The 18,940-nt window shown below is 39.7% G+C and overlaps 1 long non-coding RNA gene across 3 annotated transcripts; it reads left to right on the plus strand.

Moving 5' to 3' along the window:
• The first annotated feature begins 263 nt into the window (after window positions 1–263).
• On the plus strand, window positions 264–18,147 carry LOC140687787 (uncharacterized). 3 transcript variants are annotated; one of them, XR_012062329.1, is made up of 3 exons: window positions 264–483; window positions 12,921–13,077; window positions 17,889–18,147. It is a non-coding gene; the product is annotated as an uncharacterized lncRNA (long non-coding RNA). The 3 variants fall into 3 exon arrangements; XR_012062328.1 differs by lacking the exon at window positions 17,889–18,147 and adding an exon at window positions 15,699–15,866; XR_012062330.1 differs by lacking the exons at window positions 12,921–13,077; window positions 17,889–18,147 and adding an exon at window positions 2,368–2,544.
• The last annotated feature ends 793 nt before the right edge of the window (window positions 18,148–18,940 follow it).

Consider the following 18,940-nt stretch of genomic DNA (forward strand, 5'->3'; position numbering starts at 1 on the left):
AAAGCCTATTGTACTGTATTTTCTTTCCCTGTGCTCTACCCGCAACCTCTTCCCATCCTCAATATTTACTCCAACTTCTTTCTCGCTTTATATTTTTCTTTAGTTTTCTGTGGGTGTGCTTGAAGTGTATTTATTATACTATCTCTTTATTAACCAGATTTGTGTTATAAGGTTCTTGTCCTTTTAAGCCATCTTGGTGAGAGAGTGTAACCAGGGAGAAAGGACGTGTGTTCTAGAATCAGTACGAATTCTAGGCCTTTCACTTACTCACTGTATAATTTTGGCAAAGGCAAACTTGTATTAATTATTATTTTCTCAGGTACAGAGGTGCAACAGCCCTAGTGTCATACTCAATATACACAGGGGAGTAATCAATATAGCAGGTGTAAATAAGACCACTTTACATCCAGTGAGTTCTCTGGGGATGCATCTATTTAAACAGCATCCAATATGGATTTAAGCAACTTTGAAAAAGATCTTTATGTAAGTAATTGTGAGTTTTTAACTTATTTTTTTGACAAAGGCTGTTTTGTTACTTTTACTTACTCTTTTAATGGTCAATGTGGCCTTGAATGGGCGCTCTTCAAGAAAGGTCATTCAAGCACTGTCTCCTCCGTTTATTAGCTAAGTGACATTAGACAAACCATTTAATTTTCTGAATATGTTTCCTCACATTTGTGAAATCAAAGAGTTGGAAAAGACCACCTCTACGGTGTTTCAGCTCTGAAAACTCTAATTTTTCTTTACTAGAATACAATACTAACTTCTCTTAATGATAAGGTGTTCAAATCAAGCTGTACAATAGCTTATTCACAAATTCAATTTGATAAAACACACAGTACTTAGAAAAAAAGTATTCAGATTACACTATTAAGAATCTTTTATTATTGATCTTGAGTTGGTTGATATTAATACTTATCACTGTTTTGTACTTAAGCTGCCATGTCTGTGTCTGATGCATACATGCTTTATAGTGTATATATCATTTAGAGGACTTACAACTAAATAACACCCCAATAAATGTGTACTATTCTGCGGCCAGACCAAAAGAAAATCCTCAGTTACAGATATTCCACAGAAACTGTGAGAACTGTGCCTATTTTAATTTTCCCCCAGTTTTCTGCCAGACACTAAACTCTATCCTGACTTTATGCTTTGTTTATCTAATTTAGAATCAAACATAACGTAACAGAGATAGAGTAGAATTTGTAAGTACATTCTTGCCTCAATAATCAAAATTCACTTGACAAAATGGGCTTATATTCCTCTATGTGTATCCTTCCAAAGCTCCTCTGAAGACTTAATATCTAAAATAATTTTGTATTTCACATCCTATTTAGATAACTTTTGGATGGTAATAATGTATCATATGTTTAATGTGTTCCCCAGATTGAAAGTCATTTAAGTATCTATATCTTAGGGCCAACAATTTGCAAAGGTGATCACCCTAGTTTAGCTTGCAACATTTTACTTGCATCTATTGCAGACAGAAGGAGGCAATGGATTGCAAAACTGGTGAAGAGTTTAAGTACCATTTTACATATACCATGAAAACACATGCAGATGTATGGTACACATCACACGCATGCTATGCATGGTCTCTAAATTTTGTGATTCAATATTCAAAAAAACTAAATTTTATTAACATCCATGAAGACCGAACAATTAATTGGGAAACCAGATCAATCATCAACATATTGAAAGACTGACTTTTTCAAAGGTGACGTGATGCAGTAGAAAGGTTATGGGCTGGACAAACAGGCAGATAGATGTCAATTTGAATCTCAATTTCTAATTTGGTAAACTTTGGAAAATTATTTAAACAGTTTAACTGTTCACATTCAGGATGTAAAAAACAATGTCAGTAGGACTATTGTTAAATGTGATGAAATATAAATGTATTCAGCAGAGTGAGTAATACATGATAGGTGCTCAGTATATTAAATGAATTATTTTCCTCTCAAATATTTCCACTTTCTATTTGCTAAGTCTAGACTCAGCTTAACTTAGATGAATTAGTGTGATCAATTAGAAACATCATATAAAATCTACCAATGTTAATGTTTTTGTGTCTTCCATATTTCAGACAAAAAGAAAATAAAGACTTTGTTAAACATTTAAATGGTTTCCTCATCAAAAGTGATGTCATAATGACTAGCGTGGATTGATTTACCATCTGATGTACATTAATGCTTTTTGCCACCACCATTAAATCATGTTCAGGAAATCAGGATTTTCTAATTATGGGAGAAAGGAAGTAAAATTTTAAAATTATGAGAAACATAAAGTCATCCAAAATGTGTTATTTCAATTCAGTGTCACACGACTTGTATGTCACTTTGATTCATATTTCATTGCCCCCAACAGGTGTGATATGCACACCTAATTCCAGGTGGGCAGAGAAGTGGAATTCTACCACGTGCCTGGAAGAAGAGAACTGAAATATCTGCAAACAATCCCATTAAATACAACACAGTGATTCTTGGATTTTAGTGTGCTTAAAATTATCAGAGAAACTTATTAAATACCAGGTGTCTGACTGGGTTCCACTACTAAAGATTCTGATTCATTAACTCTGCAGTGGGCTCAAGGAATAGGGCGGTTTCAGAAACTCTTCCAGTAATTCTGAGGCAGGTGGCCCGAGGACTTCACAAGGAGGACCACTTTGGTTAAAATTTGAGTTCCCAAAGGACAGAATTCAAAATGATGTCTCAGGAGTTAAGCATCATCATAGTTAATTCATCAAATAACTGTTTCCTGATATAAATGTCTAATACCGTAATAGGGGTGTTAGGCATCATGAGTTGCTACACAACACAGGGAAGCAAATAAGGATTCAGTTCAACTGGGTTTGGGGAATTAGCTGCAGAGGCAGATCATGAAGCAGTAATCAGGTGTTTTCAGCCTTACTTCCTCTTTATAATCACACTATTTGGGAGGGAGAAACTAGCATTATTATCATTATGTTCCCCACCTCTGTATTTTACAGATGAAAAGACTAAGGCTCAGGAAGTTTACATAATTGCCCAAAAAAACAGATATTCCATGGTGGTACTGAGGTTTTCTAACTTCAGGTAGTATTGTTAACTGACAAAGACTAAAAGTATCGCCTACATGTCGAAATACATATAACACACTTAGTAGATATCCAGTCTGAGTCTATCAAGGGCCCATGCTTTATTTTTTACCCTTATTCTTACCACAGCATCTAGAACACATTTGGCACTCTATAAACACTTCTTGACTAAAGAACTATATCACTTTGTAACGTAAAAAAACAGATAATAGACCCAGTTGGCTTTACATAAAGAATGAGCAGTGAATAGTGATAGTTTTGTTTTTTGTTTTTTTTTAAAGTAGAACTGAAACAACCAAAGAAATTCTATTTTAGTAAAATGTTGATCTCTTTCTATTCTCTCTTCCCCTGGAAGTTCTTTGAAATCTCTGTCAGTGGAGTTTGTTGACTCCAAAATTACATTTTTGTTGCTTTGAAGCACTAGCATGCTTGAATGTTTACCACTCACATCCAGCAAAAAAAAAAGTGTTTTCTTTTTTAGGTAAGATCAGGCAAAGAGGTACTGAATGAATAACACTTGATTGGGAATGGTAAATAACCATGTAATTAAACTGTAAACACTGTGTGTGGTGATTTTAATGTAATTTGAGGACTTGTAAATTACATGGTCATAAAATGGCACTTGGGCTTATGCTTTACAAAAATATCCATGTTTGTATGAGATTAATTAGTGTAGTTTGCATAAAAGACACTGAGTAAAAACACTTTCAGATCATTCTCATTTTTAAGGTTTTCTTATTATAAGGCCTCCTTGAAGGTTTTTTTTTTTTCTCCTCTCTCTGGTCTTCAAGAAATTATTACCATTGTCCACAGATTTCTGTCACTAAAAATTGATCTGTACACGGCAAGTAGTTGATGGGCTTAAGCTGTGCTTATAAATTTTATTTTAGTTCTTGAAATGGGTTGGCCATTTTACAAACTGATCTCATGGTTACTTCCTTGGTTCAATTTATGGATGATGCCCAAATGGGGCTCTTTTTTGTTCTTGGTGTTTTGTGTATCATTCTATAAATCACAGACACCAAAGTTCCAGGAAAATAACCAGGGCAGAGTGGCCATTTGTGCTCCTACCCCTTTAGAAGGTTTGGCCCAGGAAGCGTCTTCCTCTGGTGTGTGTGGTGGTAACTGTAGGAGACCCAAGATGACCTTACCATCTGAGGCAGCCCTTCTGTTTTTCCATCTCCAGAAAACTCTTTCAGTCTACACACTCAGACTCAAGCTACCACGGTACTGCTGGGAATTCTCAGAGGTCTAGGTCATGGTGAAACAATGATAGAGGTGATGATGATGTACACTCTGTAATCAGTGACTGTTTTCCAGATGCTCTGTTAAGTGCCTTTTAAGCATCACCTCATCTAACCCTGAAAACAATGCTATTAAGGTAATATTATTCTCAATTTATGTGCAAGAAAACTGAAATGTAAAGAGGTTAAATAATTTATCCAACATCACAAAGTTACGCAGTGACAAGGTTAAGGACAACACTGGTTTGTCTGACTCCAAAGCCCTTGCTCTCAATCTTTCTTACATTGCTGTAGTAAATTAGGGCCAAGGATCCTTTGAAACTCTTTGTCCAGCCCAGTTTCAAGTCTTTTTGCATCAGATACCTCATGCCTTAGGTGGATTACTTTTTTAGCCAAAATAGAGTTAGGTAAGAGACAAGAAGGCACTGCTACTGAATTGCACATCTCACACATAACGAGCCAACATTCCTGATTTGGAGTAGTTTTACATCTATTTGTATTTCACATAGATTTTGGCTATATTAGAAATATGCCAGTCTGTTGCAGAACTCCAGTTACTTATCTTCACAAGAGTTGGGGGAGAGACTACGTGACATTCTGGGACAGCGGGGTATGCCACCACAAACCACCTCTGGGGATCCAAGATATATGGAAAGACTTTCAATAGGAGGGGAAGCACTGTGTGATGGAGTAGTGGCTGGAATGCCTGCTCATATAATCTGGGAACATGAATCTAAATTATCATGTGGTCTTAAAACACAAACACAAAGGTCATGAAACGCATACACAAAGGAGACACAGCACTGGCCATGGTCCTACCATGCTGGATATTTGGTCATTTCACTCAAACTTCCCATTTTTCATCATGATGACTACCTTGTAAGCCTGAAGCAGGTATTAATTTCTAAATGCGTGGTTATTAATGCATTGCAAAAAATATGACATAAGGTGGTAGAGTTCAATAAACCAGTATTCACTCAATTCATTACAGCAAACAATTGAACAAAGCCAAACATATTGTAAAGGAAAATCAGAGAGCTGAAGCAGGCCACAGATTTCTAATTTCACCTGTATATTCAGCATTTTGAACACCAATTAGTTGTCAGACATCTTGTTAGATCCTGAGAGCACAAACATGAATAAAATATAAATTCAGTTTTGTTCATAGAGAACATGTTGATCTTGGTTCCGTAGTAACTGTTACTCACATATCACATGGTCATAAATTTCAATAAATTGGGAACAGTCCGTGAGCATGATTTTTAGCACAGGTGGAGCTAATTATAGAGGGTTATTTTGATTTGGACAGCAACGTTACCCGCCCTTTCTCTGATCATGAAACTTCGGTACAAGATTCAACATACTTTCACCTCCCACATATCGTTAGTTATTAAGTCCAGCTGCTTCCTTCTCTGTAATACACTTAAAAATACCCTTCCTTTTTTAGGCTTTGCCACCACGTCCTTTTTCTAGACCTCAATGACCTTGTTCTATCAAACTGAAGCTGATAAAATAGCATCACAATGTGCAAAACACCAGATTTTCTCCAATTTTGTAATTGCAAATGTGCCAAAGAAGAGTTTTGTTCTTTCCTTTTGTTCTTAGCCAGTGAACCTGTCACCCTTTTTAAATTCCGAAGAAGAGTATCACTTTTCGATATGTTACAAACACTTAGCTTTTGCTCACTGAAGCAAAATTTTCAAGTATTTGATTCTTTCTCAGATTATTGTACTCCTAGGTAAATTAAATGTCAATGTGAGGGATAGCTTCACCCACTTCTGTAGCTGGCTTTATTCAATCCGAAGAAGTCATCAGGGAACAGCCAGCACAGCAAAATGTGCATGACAAGGCGGGCTTTCTATCACACGCCAAAGCCTTTCTACCATCATTAAGGCTGGTTTACAGGCTTCTCCCCTGATGCCTGTGCCCTGTCCAACCAGAAATTCCAAAGATGAGCTAGTAATATTCAGCAGATTTCAGAAACAGGATTGAGTAAAATCCTACCTTCAGGTATTACCCAGAAAGGAAACACTTGCTTTGGGTAACACCAAATGGAGCAGGCAATTCATTAAAAAAAATCTTTATTTATCACACAATACAGCTAAGTGCCACATTTTCTTGGACTGTTAAAAATTAAAGAGAAAGCAAAAGGACCAGAAACTTGGGGACCAGATGGGATGAAAGAAAAAATGTAGCAAAGGGAAAGAGGAACAGGCTCTTCTCCCTAAAAATCTCCCATGGGGCTTCCTTTCAGCATGATCATCACTTCCCTACTGTCCTCCCCGCCCCTTCCCACAAGATCAAGGGCCAGTGAGGGGAGACCCCAGCTGGTTCTCCCTGAGAACCCAGGTAGCACAGCTGCACATTCCAGCCAGACTGAAGCTGAGCTCAGCTCAGACTTGTTAGTGCTAGAGCCGCTGCCAAGACCCCTCTGTGTGGGCAGGAGCTCAGATCACCTCCAAGCGGGTGTGACAGATCAGTCCATCAATAGAGCGTAAACAGAGCTGCTCATCAATTCTCCCCATCCTTCTCCTTCAGTCCTGCACTCCTGGGGGATGTACTGGAAGCGAAGGTACATCATCTACTAAACATTCCAGGTTCGTGTTTAAGAAAGTCGGGTTCTTAGTGGGACGCAGTCTGCCTGAAGCAAGGTTCCCGGACCTGTCACAGCCACAGGCAGCTAGCTGCACAGAGAAGCGCGTGCTGGGAGGAAAGGGTTCCTCATTCACAGAAGGACCCAGGCTCCAGGAGGCTGCAAGTTCTTCTCTGGTCATTCTCCAACCTGGTTTCCTTCATGGCTTGTCCCTCAGGACCAGAGAGTTTGAAACTAAGTGAATCAGAAATAGGCAATGGGCTCGCAGTTGGAAATATTCTTAAGCAAAAAAATAGCAGAAATAAGCCCTTTTACGTATTGCTACTTCCTGAAGAAATAGGAAGGGACATAATCAAGAAAATGTGTTTCCTCACTGAAAGCCAAAGCATTAAATATCCAAATGTAGGATATTTTTTGATAGAAAGAACACAATATTTTTTAATCTACTAGCTTATAGATCTATCACACACATACCTCTGCATGAATTTCACAACATGAGAGCATCTAAGACTCACCATAAAAAACCTAAAACGTTAAATCCTGAAGGGTTCTTAAGGTTTACCTATTTAGAGACAAAGCTGCTGCCAACTACTTATATTTGTGGGACGTTCTCTTCCTACAAACATAAGCTCTTGGAACTTTGGTATGAAGAGAAATTCCAAGGTTTGGGAGGAAAGCAGTATGTTTTGAAATTGACTTTGTTCAAAACACTTAGCGTAATTCAGTGATCCATGAAGGAGAGCCATGTCTGGGAACCGAACCAAGTTCTCCCATCAAACAAACTGGAGATGCAATCTGGTCTGTTGACACTGAAGGAATATACCACTTTTTCCACTGTGAGCAAAATTAGACCATTTCTGAGGCAAAATTAGACTCTCAGGCAGCATGATCTAGTCAGAACAGACCCAGATTCTCACCAGCTGCTGCTGGTGTTATTGCCATCCCTGGGCCAATAAGAAAGCATACTGCTGAATTTGAAATGCTCCTTGTCTGTCTCTGGACTGCTATTCTGGCCACTCTGAGGATAGATAGCTGATTTTGAAAATGCTTCACATCAAAACGAATCTCACATTAGCATGCACTTCATGTTCATAACTATATTACCCTAAGTAGATTTTTAATATTTTATTATAATTAGTAGATGTAGCTTTGTGCCCCTCTCAAAACTAAACTTTTCTTTTATTAACCCCAGCTGTTCTGATTCTGCAGCAAAACTAACTCATTAGGGAAAGTAATAAACTAATCAACCAAACAGTACTTATTGAGCATTTACAGAGCTCATGCAGAGCTGTCCATGGTCAGGCATCCTGGGGTCCCCACCACTGCCCGGGCAGTCACAGGGCTGGGCAGCTGAGCTTTCTGCGACCCTGGGTCCTGGGTCAAGAGTTGGCTCATTGCAGCCACTTGGTGAATATTTGATCAGTGAATGAAAGACTTGAGATTTGTCTCCACAATCTCCTTACATTACCTTATTTATGGGCCAGTTGGAATACTGTATAAATCTCAAAGGCCACTTCTTTCCCTCTGGCTCTAAACATAGATCAGAAACAAGTCTGACCAACCATCTGTGCAACAGATTCCTCTGGGCATCATTCTGGTCTTCAATTGTTCTCTCACCTTACCGCTGATGGGTGAAGGAAGATGAAATGGATTTTCTCTATTTCTGCAAGATTATACCTCTCCCCTTATCACAGAGACCCCATATTGGTCCTTGAAGCCTCATTTTGGGATGTGACCCATATCAGAGATCCTCCACTTTCCACTGGCATGATGTGAACATAGGTTAAATGTAAGGACCTTGAACTCCCAGTAATTTTTACCCTAGGGTCCATATATAGGCTTCAAAGAGTACAGGACCCTCTGAAATTTTAAGTCCATTTTTTTTTCTGCAATGAGAACCCACAGCTTCACTAGATTCTCACACACACAATATTAAAACCTATCGCCTTACAAGTTAACAGTGTGTCTGATCAAGACCAACTTTGTGCCTGAAAGACAACTAGAATCTGTGAAAGAAAACCCTGTGTCCTGACACCATGTGCTTACTTTCTAGCTAGAAATACGACTAATTCACAAACACTAGCTTATATATCTCTTTTAAAAAGGAGTATTCCCTTTATCAGAGTCACCAAACTTCTCTTTACATTGTGATCTTTTATGTCTGGCCTATGACCCAGATTATAAAAATATTCCAGCATGCTTCTTAGGAAGCCATCTGATAAAAGCAAAGGCTGTGTCTAAGTCTTTGTCTGACACATTGGATGCACTCAATTATCTGTTGACTAAATGAATACGCTAAAAAGGGCAGGAGGTGCATCTGCAGTTCTGTGATTGCTTCCAACTTGCATGGAAAGATGCGTGACAAATAAAGTTCTGGGATTCATTTTCATATTTTCTGCAAAGATCTCATATTGAAATAAGGAGCTGATCCGCTAAATTTCACAATTATAAAGGGGAGTTGCTTGTATTATACATGACTTTCCAAAAGCAATGGTCTGAGTGTTTTTCAGTAATTTATGGACTAAATATACATAAAAACAGAAGACACAAAATAAAAGATGAGGAATGATCAATGACTGAAAACTATCACTACTGCAAAGAGGAGCTTTAGAAGCCATCAGCGTTCTATTCATTCTAAACCTTTTGCTCTATTGTTTAAAAATAGATACAGTACACTGGAACTAGGTTTCTACTATTCCACTAAACTTAGGTCGAATTTTGAATGCCACGACATAGACAGATACAAAAAACTGTGAGAGCCAATATAAAGCAAGCCATAAAGACGATTTAATTTTTTCAAAATCCAAATAAAGGTTATGAAACCAGAAAAAGAAACGTGAATAGAGGATTAATAACAAATCTTCAGGTACATCAACATTCCCACTTAGAGACTACAAACCTACTCTCCCCTTCAACAGCCAGGGAAGAATAGATGGACTAACCAGCAGTGTGAAGAAATTAGCTGAAGAAATTACTGGGGAGAAAGGGGGTGGGAAGGGATAAACTAGGAATTTGAGATTTGCAGATACTAACAACTATATGTAAAATAGATCAGCAACAGGTTTCTACTGTGTAGCACAGGGAACTACATTCAATGTCTTGTGGTATCCTATAGTGAAAAAGAGTTTGAAAAGGAATATATATGTGTGTATATGTATGACTGAAACGTAATGCTGTACATCAGAAATTGACACATTGTAAACCAACTGTACTTCAACTTAACAAAAGAAATTAGACGAGACGTAAATAAGGGTTATCAGACTACTAGGTATCTCCTGAAATGTCTCATCACAAAGAAAAAACTGGGCAAGTTTTCTCCTCAAGGACTTTAGAGACCAGATCCATTTTAGCAAGACTGAATTTGTGATCTCTCGTCTCCTATGTCATCCCAGTGGGTTGTTAATCTAATAGAAATGAACAAGGAATAAAATTCTCTCCAGTAATAGGAGAATTTCCTTTTTTTGTTCTCACTGATGTAATTCCTTTAAAATGTATGGCAATCATTAAAAGAATTTAACACAGAAGCAATCTGCTGGTCCCTCAAAGCGTGATCCCATATACACCAGAGGTGAAAACCTGATTTCTTATTTCTACACTGTGGCCCAAATAGCTTATCTGGTTTTCTGTGGGTATGATCGTTGTATTTCTGAGATTAGAGGTGCCCTGCAGCAAAAGGCAATTAACTGAATGATGAGTCTTGCTAATGTACGGTGCCTGTACGGACAGCAAAGATAACTTAATATGCATCTGATGTCTGTTCATTTATCATCTCCGCCACTCAATTTTCAAAATACAATGACTTCTGAATCAATGGCCAAATACTTGAGAAAATATATTTTAACAATTTTATGAAAGAACAAGCTATTTGTACCTAAAACTATTTAACCAGTTAAACTTTATTCAGTATACTATAAACCATTCACTATACTATGGTAACTTAAGGATTGCATTTTCAATGGTCTATTTATATAAAGTTTAGTCTATTTGCCATTACAACCATGGCTTTTCTTCTTTCATTTTAAGCCAGGTAAGAACTTAAGAGAAGTTAGTGTTTAAAGCCCTTGTGGAAGATGTTTAAACCAGCCTCACCATGCAAGCAAAACTATCTCACCTTTAAATTCTCCCAAGAGGAGGCAGCACATCCAGTATTTGACAAGACTGCAGCATGTGCCCTTCACTAAGGGGCCGTGGAGTTTCATGATCACGTGCCCCTGGGTGGGCCTTTTCTTTGTAGACCTCAGGGAAATGATGATCCACGTACCTCACTGATCACAGGAGCGGCTCTGGGGAAGGTGTTAAAGCACCTTTCCCCTTGTCTAGGGAGACCGGCCTTGGATATTTATTCTTCGTCCAGGTTCACTACCTCTCTTGCTATTCCTCCCTTGGAATATTAAAATTACATGTTTTTCTGGTTGGGTACCAAGAAAGTGTGTGTCCACCCTAACCCCAAAATAATTTTTTAAAAATGTTTTATTTACTTATCTATTTTCTACATTATGGCTATTCATTTTTTGATCTAGAGGCAGTGACTGTGGATTTGATAAAACTGCATTTAACTATTAATCATCTGATACAAGCCTGGCACTGGCTTATTTCTGCCACAGATGAAGAAAATGGTTAAAAACTAACTAGTCTCATGGAGAATTATATTAAGTCCTACATTTAAAAAAAACTAGTATTTTTTTTAGCAGTTTTAAGTTTATAGAAAAAAACTGAGCAAAAACTAGAGAGTTCCTAGAGATCGCCTCACACACAACCCACGCCACACCCCGCTAATCTTCCCTGCTATTAACACCATGCATTGTTGTGCTACATTTGCTATAACTGATAAACCAGTATTAACTCATTATTAACTAAAATCCATAGTTTACACTAGGGCTCACTTCTTCTGCTGTCCATTCTATGAGTTTTGACAAATGAGTACTGTCATGTACCCACCATTACTACATCACACAGAAGTTTCACCGCCCTAAAACCCCCACTGTGCACCTCCCATTCATCCCCTCCTCCCTCACTCTAAACCCCTGGCTGCCACTGATGTTTTTTCACTGCCTCCATAGTTTGGCTAGTCCTACCTCTTTATTTTTTTTCCTCTTTTAAGTCATTTTAAGAAATAAGTGATGAGGAGATCAGCAATTATCTGAGAAAGAGTTTAAAGTAATGATGGTGAAGATGTTCAAAGAACTCAAGGGAAGTATAGATGCACAGAGCGAAGTCTTCAGCAAAGAGTTGGAAAATATAAAGAAGACCCAAACAGAGTTGAAGAATAAGTCACTTTATTATTTTCCTTTTTTGTTGAAGTATAGTTGATTCACAATGCCATGTTGGTTTCAGGTGTACAGCATAGTTACTTGATATTTTTATAGATTGTACTCATGCCAGTCCTACATTTGTAATCACTTGATTTTCCCATTCCCTTTATCCACTTGCCTTTGGTTTCCTCATTTTCTTCCTGTTCCACTTAAATTCCCTGGCTAGCTATCATTATCACTTCCTTGCACGACCCCTCAACTCCCTTACCCATATTCACTTGGCAAAACTACATTTTCTAACTAGTTGCACTGCCATCCTCGTGGCTCATCACATTGACTGGTCTCAATGCAAATTCGTGATCATGAACATCAAAGTGAACATCTATGCAGCCGGGCAAGCACGTTCTACAACCTGGTCCATTCACCTGATCATTCTCTAGTCAGGCTCTTTCAGACATTCCCTCTTTCCTCTGTCTCCTAACAGGTCATCCTCTGTTCTCTTTCTCGGCTGATGATGTCACTTCCTATTTCACTGGAAATCACTGAAGCAATCAGAAGACCTCCCACTAACTGGCATGTGTACAATCCCGCCGGCTGTGGTGGGTGAACTAGCCATTATCCTATCTAAACTTCCTCCACTGTGCACTTGATCTTTCTTCTCACCCACTCCAAAATCTATGCAAATCAGGTGAATTTGTTAAGTAACCTAATATAAACCCTACACGAGATAATTTCTTTTCTCTCCCATATAAAAGACATGCCATCACAAGACATGTCTTTCAGGACTGGACCTGAAGCTCTGCCCCACGACGTCCTCAGGGACCTCAGCTCTTTCAACACATCTCTTCACTACTCCGGGCTGTGACCTGCATCCTCCTGGTCTAAAAGGATGCTGTTTCGTCCACATCCCAGGTTAGCATGAGGGAGGAAGGGGAGGAAAAGGAAGAACACAAACAGCATGTGCAGTTTATTTTAAGGGATGAGACGACAAGCTGCCACGTGAGAATGTCCATTTACATTCTGAGGACCACATCTTAGTCACACAGCCCTATGGGGTTGCAAGAGAGGCTGAGAAATGTCACCTCTGTCCTAGATGACCAAGTGTGGAACAAAAGTCACTATTACTGTGGAGGAAAAGAGAATGGGTGTTTAGGGACAAATAGCAGTTTCTTCTAAAATGTGTGTGTGATCACAGCAAAGCAGAGGACTGCTTCAGCCAAGTCTTTGTGAAGAAAGACGAAACTCTCCTGCCCGTGACTGATCCCACCCCTTCAGTACAAACTTCAACCTCACTGCCCTCCAAGCTGCTGCGTGAGTCCTGCTCATGCTTGCTTCCTTAACTCTCCTCTTCCTGGGTTCCTTGCAAATACCACCCTCCTCAATTAATCTCTTTCTGAGACTGAATACAGTATCACTGACTAGGTTTCAATCAGGGCCAACTTCATGGGGGGCTACCAGGGCAATCACAAAGATCTCACACACAGAAGGGTCTATACTCGGTGTTTAATGCTCTGCAGTCACCATCTTGGAATTCTTAATAATGGCATCTCCGAATTTATGTTTTGTAAGCAAAGCCCTGTGGGACAATGGAACATGGCCCCCTCTTGGAGCCTTGGCTCATGCTGCCTCCAGGAACGATTCCCTGCTACCCACCCACTGCCTCCTGGTGCCCAGTTTCACCTGGCTTCTCCCTCCCTACCTCTGCCCGGTGACCACGGCCACCCCCATTTCTTGGCACCCAAGGCCCCTTCTCTGCCCCCAGCAGGGGCCTCAGCACAGTGGCAGTTCCAGGGCAGGACATCAAGGGAGGTGACACGATGGGCAGAGGCTCTTACTCACCCCCATTCAGGTACCGAGTATGTCTTGGTGTGGAGGCTGCAATCCCTTGAGGGTCACCTGGCCCTTTAAGGGTGTATCTTTCCCTGACTTTTGAACAAGGGCTCCTACACTTTCATTCTGCACTGGACCAGGGAAATTATGAAGCTGGCCCCAGTTTCAACCTGCTTTATTACCTCGCGTTCCAATCAGGACTCCTTCAGCTAATCCCCACACCGCCCCGAGGAGCACACCGGGTTATCGCACAAACCCAACCCTTTCCAATTTTTACAGTCTCTTGGGTTGTTTCTACAGTTGAGGAATGTAGGCCATTCTATCTCCCTCATGTGTATTCAGAAGGCAACTTCTCTGTCACTCCCTGTACCTATCTTGTGTTGTAATCATTCACGCGGGTCCCTTTGAATCTCCTTGGCACCTAATCAGGAGTTTCACATAGAGTAGGTCTGCAGCAAATGCGGTTAAATATTTAACTCTTGTATGAATCAATCAAGAAAGCCTGAAGGTGTTTTCTGGGCTTTATCAGCTTCAGAAATGCCTTTCTCCAGTTCATGCAACGATGCCACAGGTAGAAGGACAACCCCTGAGAACTCTCAGTCTGTGGCCCTGGAGTTTCTGCTCTGTCATCAGCTAGGCACCATGCCCTCGCGTCTCTCACAGCTCCAAATCAATGGGCATCACAAAGGGACACACACCAGGTCCTGAGAGACTGGGCGCTGTCTCTCCTTGATAAAGAGAGCTCTTGTTTATTCACCCATGCACTCTAGTTTTGCATTCAGAAGACAAAGCAGCAAGCAGGAGCTTGTTGGGAGAATAAGAGATGCCAGAAGTAAGGGGCGGGGAGGTGGGGGGTGGTCATTCTGTTGTCACTTGCAGCCCATCTCTTGTCTAAAGAATCTTTAGCCTCCTAATTGTCTCCCTCCCCTTTCTGTGTCTGCCTCTCACACACTGAACACTCCCAGACAGCTTTACAAATTGACTCTGGAATTGTTGAGCAGTAAAAATTCCATTGAGTCTGAAAAAGACACACTTCTCCCCATATTTATTCATCAGTTTCTATTTTATGTCTTGTCCTCATCTAATTATGCTCTACGCTGCCCTTGGTGTTACTGAGAACTAGGCAGTTAGTCTCTGCCCTCTGCTCTCTCTCTATCCCTGCTTCCGTAGTCCTTCCCTTATTCTAAAAGCCTCCTCCTGTCTCCTCCTTGGGGTCTCTGTTCTCTCGAGTCCCCATCAGACTCATGTCCTCATTCGCACTAGCTTATGACCGACATACTGTACGACTCTTCCTGGGACTATCTGCATTTTAAACCACCTTGCCTAGAGAGGGCAATATTCAACCCAAAAGAGTAAAATCTCCAGTCATATAATTTTAGGTCCTGTAGAAGGTGGATAGTATGGTATTTCAGGGCAAAGGCATTCCTAGCACCCCTCAAAACAGCTCAGAAGCAGCTGTTCGCCATAGATCTTGAAATGAATAGCCCCAGTGATTCTCCTCCTCTTGTCACTGAACTAGGAAAACTATTTCTTTCAGTAGCAAATAAACAAAACAAACAAACAAGACACTTAATACCTATGGCCAACACAGCTGGCCCAGGGACCTGAAATGGAAAGTGAACTGGAAGAATATTCAGGCTATTTTAAACTGCCCTCCTGGTTTTCTAGATCCTAGTTCTATGAACTTTTGCTTATTTTGACAGCTGCTCAAGAGAAAAGCCAGAGCCTTCCAGGACTGATGGAATTGCAGCTCCCACACAGCTCCCTGTGAGCTAGCAGGTTAAATCTGACCCTGGCTTTCCTGAGCTATAAACTGTTCAGTGGCTCCCATGTTCTACAAAATAAAATCTTCACAGTAGCATAGAGCACAAGACTTTCCTACTGCCTAGCCTCTATTTCTTCTAGACATTCTTTCCTCCCATCCCTGCTGCCTCCTTTCTGGAAGACCTGCCCATATTCTGATGCTGTGTTAACACTCCATACTCGGAGGCCCAGAAACAGGTATGTGTCCTTTGGCTGCCATACATTTTCACAAGCTGTTTCCTCTCAAAATGTTCTCTGCCTAGTAAAGTTTTCTTAATGCTTTAGGTCTCCTGAGATCTTACATCCCCTTAAGCTGTGGTCTCATATGCCCATATATCTATTAAAGAAAAACATGTATCAATCATGTTGCTTGTCTGTCCAGTTACCCAGAAGACTATCAGCTCCTTGGGTTTTTATGCTTCCATATTCCCAGTACCTAGCACAGAGCCTGGCACATAGTAGGTATTAAAAATTTAGTAGGCATTGAAAGTTGATGAGCCATTCACTGAATGAGGTTAAAACTGTTTGGAAATACTACATGCCTACTTTCACCTTATAAATGCCATGGGAACTTTTCTTTTAGATTCCTAGAACAGGGACTAGTAAACTATATCCTGTGGACCAAACATGGCCCACCACTTGCTTTTATAAAGTTTTCTTGGCACACAGTCACACCCATTCATTCATGTATAGTATATAACTGCTTTTGCACTACAACAGCAGAGTTGCAAAGGAGACTCCATGGACTGCAAAGGCTGAAATATTTACTATCTGTATTATCTAACCCTTTAAAGAAAAAGTCTGCCAACTCTGCCCTAGGGGAGACAGAGAAAAAGATAGCAAGAGAGTTGTACATGAAATGGAGGAAGAGAAGAGATTCAGGAGAGAAGACTTGCAAGAAAAGTGCAATGTCCTTCAATTTACACTGCTCCAAAGGGCGGTCCAGTTTTCAAATGCCCTCTCTGACTGGAAGAACAGGACTCCTGAGCAAAGGCAAGAAAAGTGAGAACAAATTCTCCGCAGGAGCTTGGAACACAAGGACGCTGTTGTCAATTGTTTGCTGAGGCAGAGAGAAGGGCAAGCTGATCCCAAGAAGTTAGTAAAAGCACTAATGCCTAATAATAATTGCAGCAGAGAGCTTTTCAGGTGCCCATTAAAAAGAGTGCTTTGTCCTAATAAATACCAGAGTAAGAGTCTGCTCTCAGAGCCCCCTTCCTCCACTTTGTTCTTAATGAGCCTTCTAATGAGTGCGCCGTATTTATATCCTTGAGAGACTCATCACTCCCCATTTCAGCCTGTTATTTAAATATATGGCATGGTGTGAAAAGCCTGGAAAAAAAAAGTCCAAGGAATCTTCTCTGTACCTTTTCCAATGGCCGACGTCACCCCTGCAGGACACAGGAGAGGGTATGAACTGGATTCATAGAACAATGATTCCCTCTACTTTTAACAGGGCAAGAATCACAAAAGCTGGGAAGTACTGCCAAACTCAGGGCTGTTTTCTAAATATAATTGTTTTTAAAAAAAAAAAGTAGCACTTAGACAATAATGATTTCCTTGCTCTGCTATTTAGTTCCTAAAAAGACAACAGCTCCTGACCTCTCAAAACAGAAGGAATCTGGAGTTGGCAGGTTTACCTTGGAATTCAGGATTTGCTTATTTTATTTCATTTTTGAATATTTTTCTTTTTGTTATTCAAAAAATAAAAATTACCACAGAAAGATGGGAGTTACTCAGAACTCGAGTTATGAATCTTTCTGGGTTATCAAGTTTTCCAGACAGATAAGAATTTATTCTTTTTTTTATGGCAAAATCTTAAAATCTTTATTTCTTCCCATAACCATAAAACCATTATCTTAGCTCCCTAAAAACACAAAGGGAAAGGAAAGAACAAAAAAAGCAAACGGTAATTCCATAATATCACTTAATATCATCAAATATTCAGTTAGTATTTAAATTTCTCCAATTGTCTCATAATTGTTGGTTACAATCAATGTGTGTCTTAGACTCTCTTAATTTATAGTTTATTGCTAATCCTATTTTATCCTTTGCAATTTATTTGTTAAAGAAATGGAGTTTTCATCCTGCAGAGTTTCCGACCTTCTGGATTTTGCTGATTGCATCCCTGTGCCACCCTTCAACGTGCTACTCTGCACTTTCTGTAGCTAGAACCAGGAGGTCATAACGTTAAAGAAAAAGTGTCATTCTTCAGAGGTGCATCCTAATGAAATGATACAATTTCCGGGATTTGCATCAATCTGATACAGTGAAGAGCAGATACAGAGGAAAGGGCTACAAATGAAACAAGATTGGACACACTGATAACTGCTGATGCTGGATGATGGGCATATAAAGTTATCTTACCTCTTCTACTTTTGTATATGTTCCAAAATCCTTCTAATTAAAAAAATTAAATATATATTTCATTAGTTTTAGATGAAAATTTCTGAAACACATCACACACTCTATCCTTCCTAAACATTTGCTCTTTTCTTGATAATACCTGGTCCTCATTCTAAAGAGTCCACTATAATAAATAGCTCAATAAACTAGAGGAACTTCTTCATTATGTATTTCAGTATAGGCAAGAAATCACACGAAATTCTTGGTTTCATTTGAAATCCAGGTTTCTACATATTAAGAGAGAATTTTATGGGTCTATATTTTTGACTAATTGAGAATAAAATATAAAACTACCAACCTGGAAAAGCAGTTCTCAAACAGGGATCACAACCCCTCAGAGGTTCATGAAATTTGTACGAATATCCATTAGCAGCAGATCCATTTCCTCTAGCCCTAACTTTACACTTGAGATCAGCTAGATTTGCTTATATTTTTTGTTTGTTTTATTAGTAACGTGGAAAATACAGAACCAGAAAAGGTGGTGGGAAAAGGCTGAGGCTTGCTGATCAGCCAACACTGAGTTACAGTTCAGCTTTCTTCCCATCTCAGTCTGTGACTGAGATTAAGGGGTTCGGGGCTGTCTAGGCACAGGGCCTTCTAGCTCCCAACCTGCCTCGAAGCGGGAAGGTAACAGTGTCGGAGCTAGAAGTGGGAGCTATCCTGATTTAGAGGGACAAAAGCTCACAACTCTAGCTACCTCTCCCTGTGGGAACCCATTAACAATGGTTCCAATAAAGTG

Source organism: Vicugna pacos, chromosome 20 (assembly GCF_048564905.1).
Source record: "Vicugna pacos chromosome 20, VicPac4, whole genome shotgun sequence".
Taxonomy (NCBI): Eukaryota; Metazoa; Chordata; class Mammalia; order Artiodactyla; family Camelidae; genus Vicugna; species Vicugna pacos.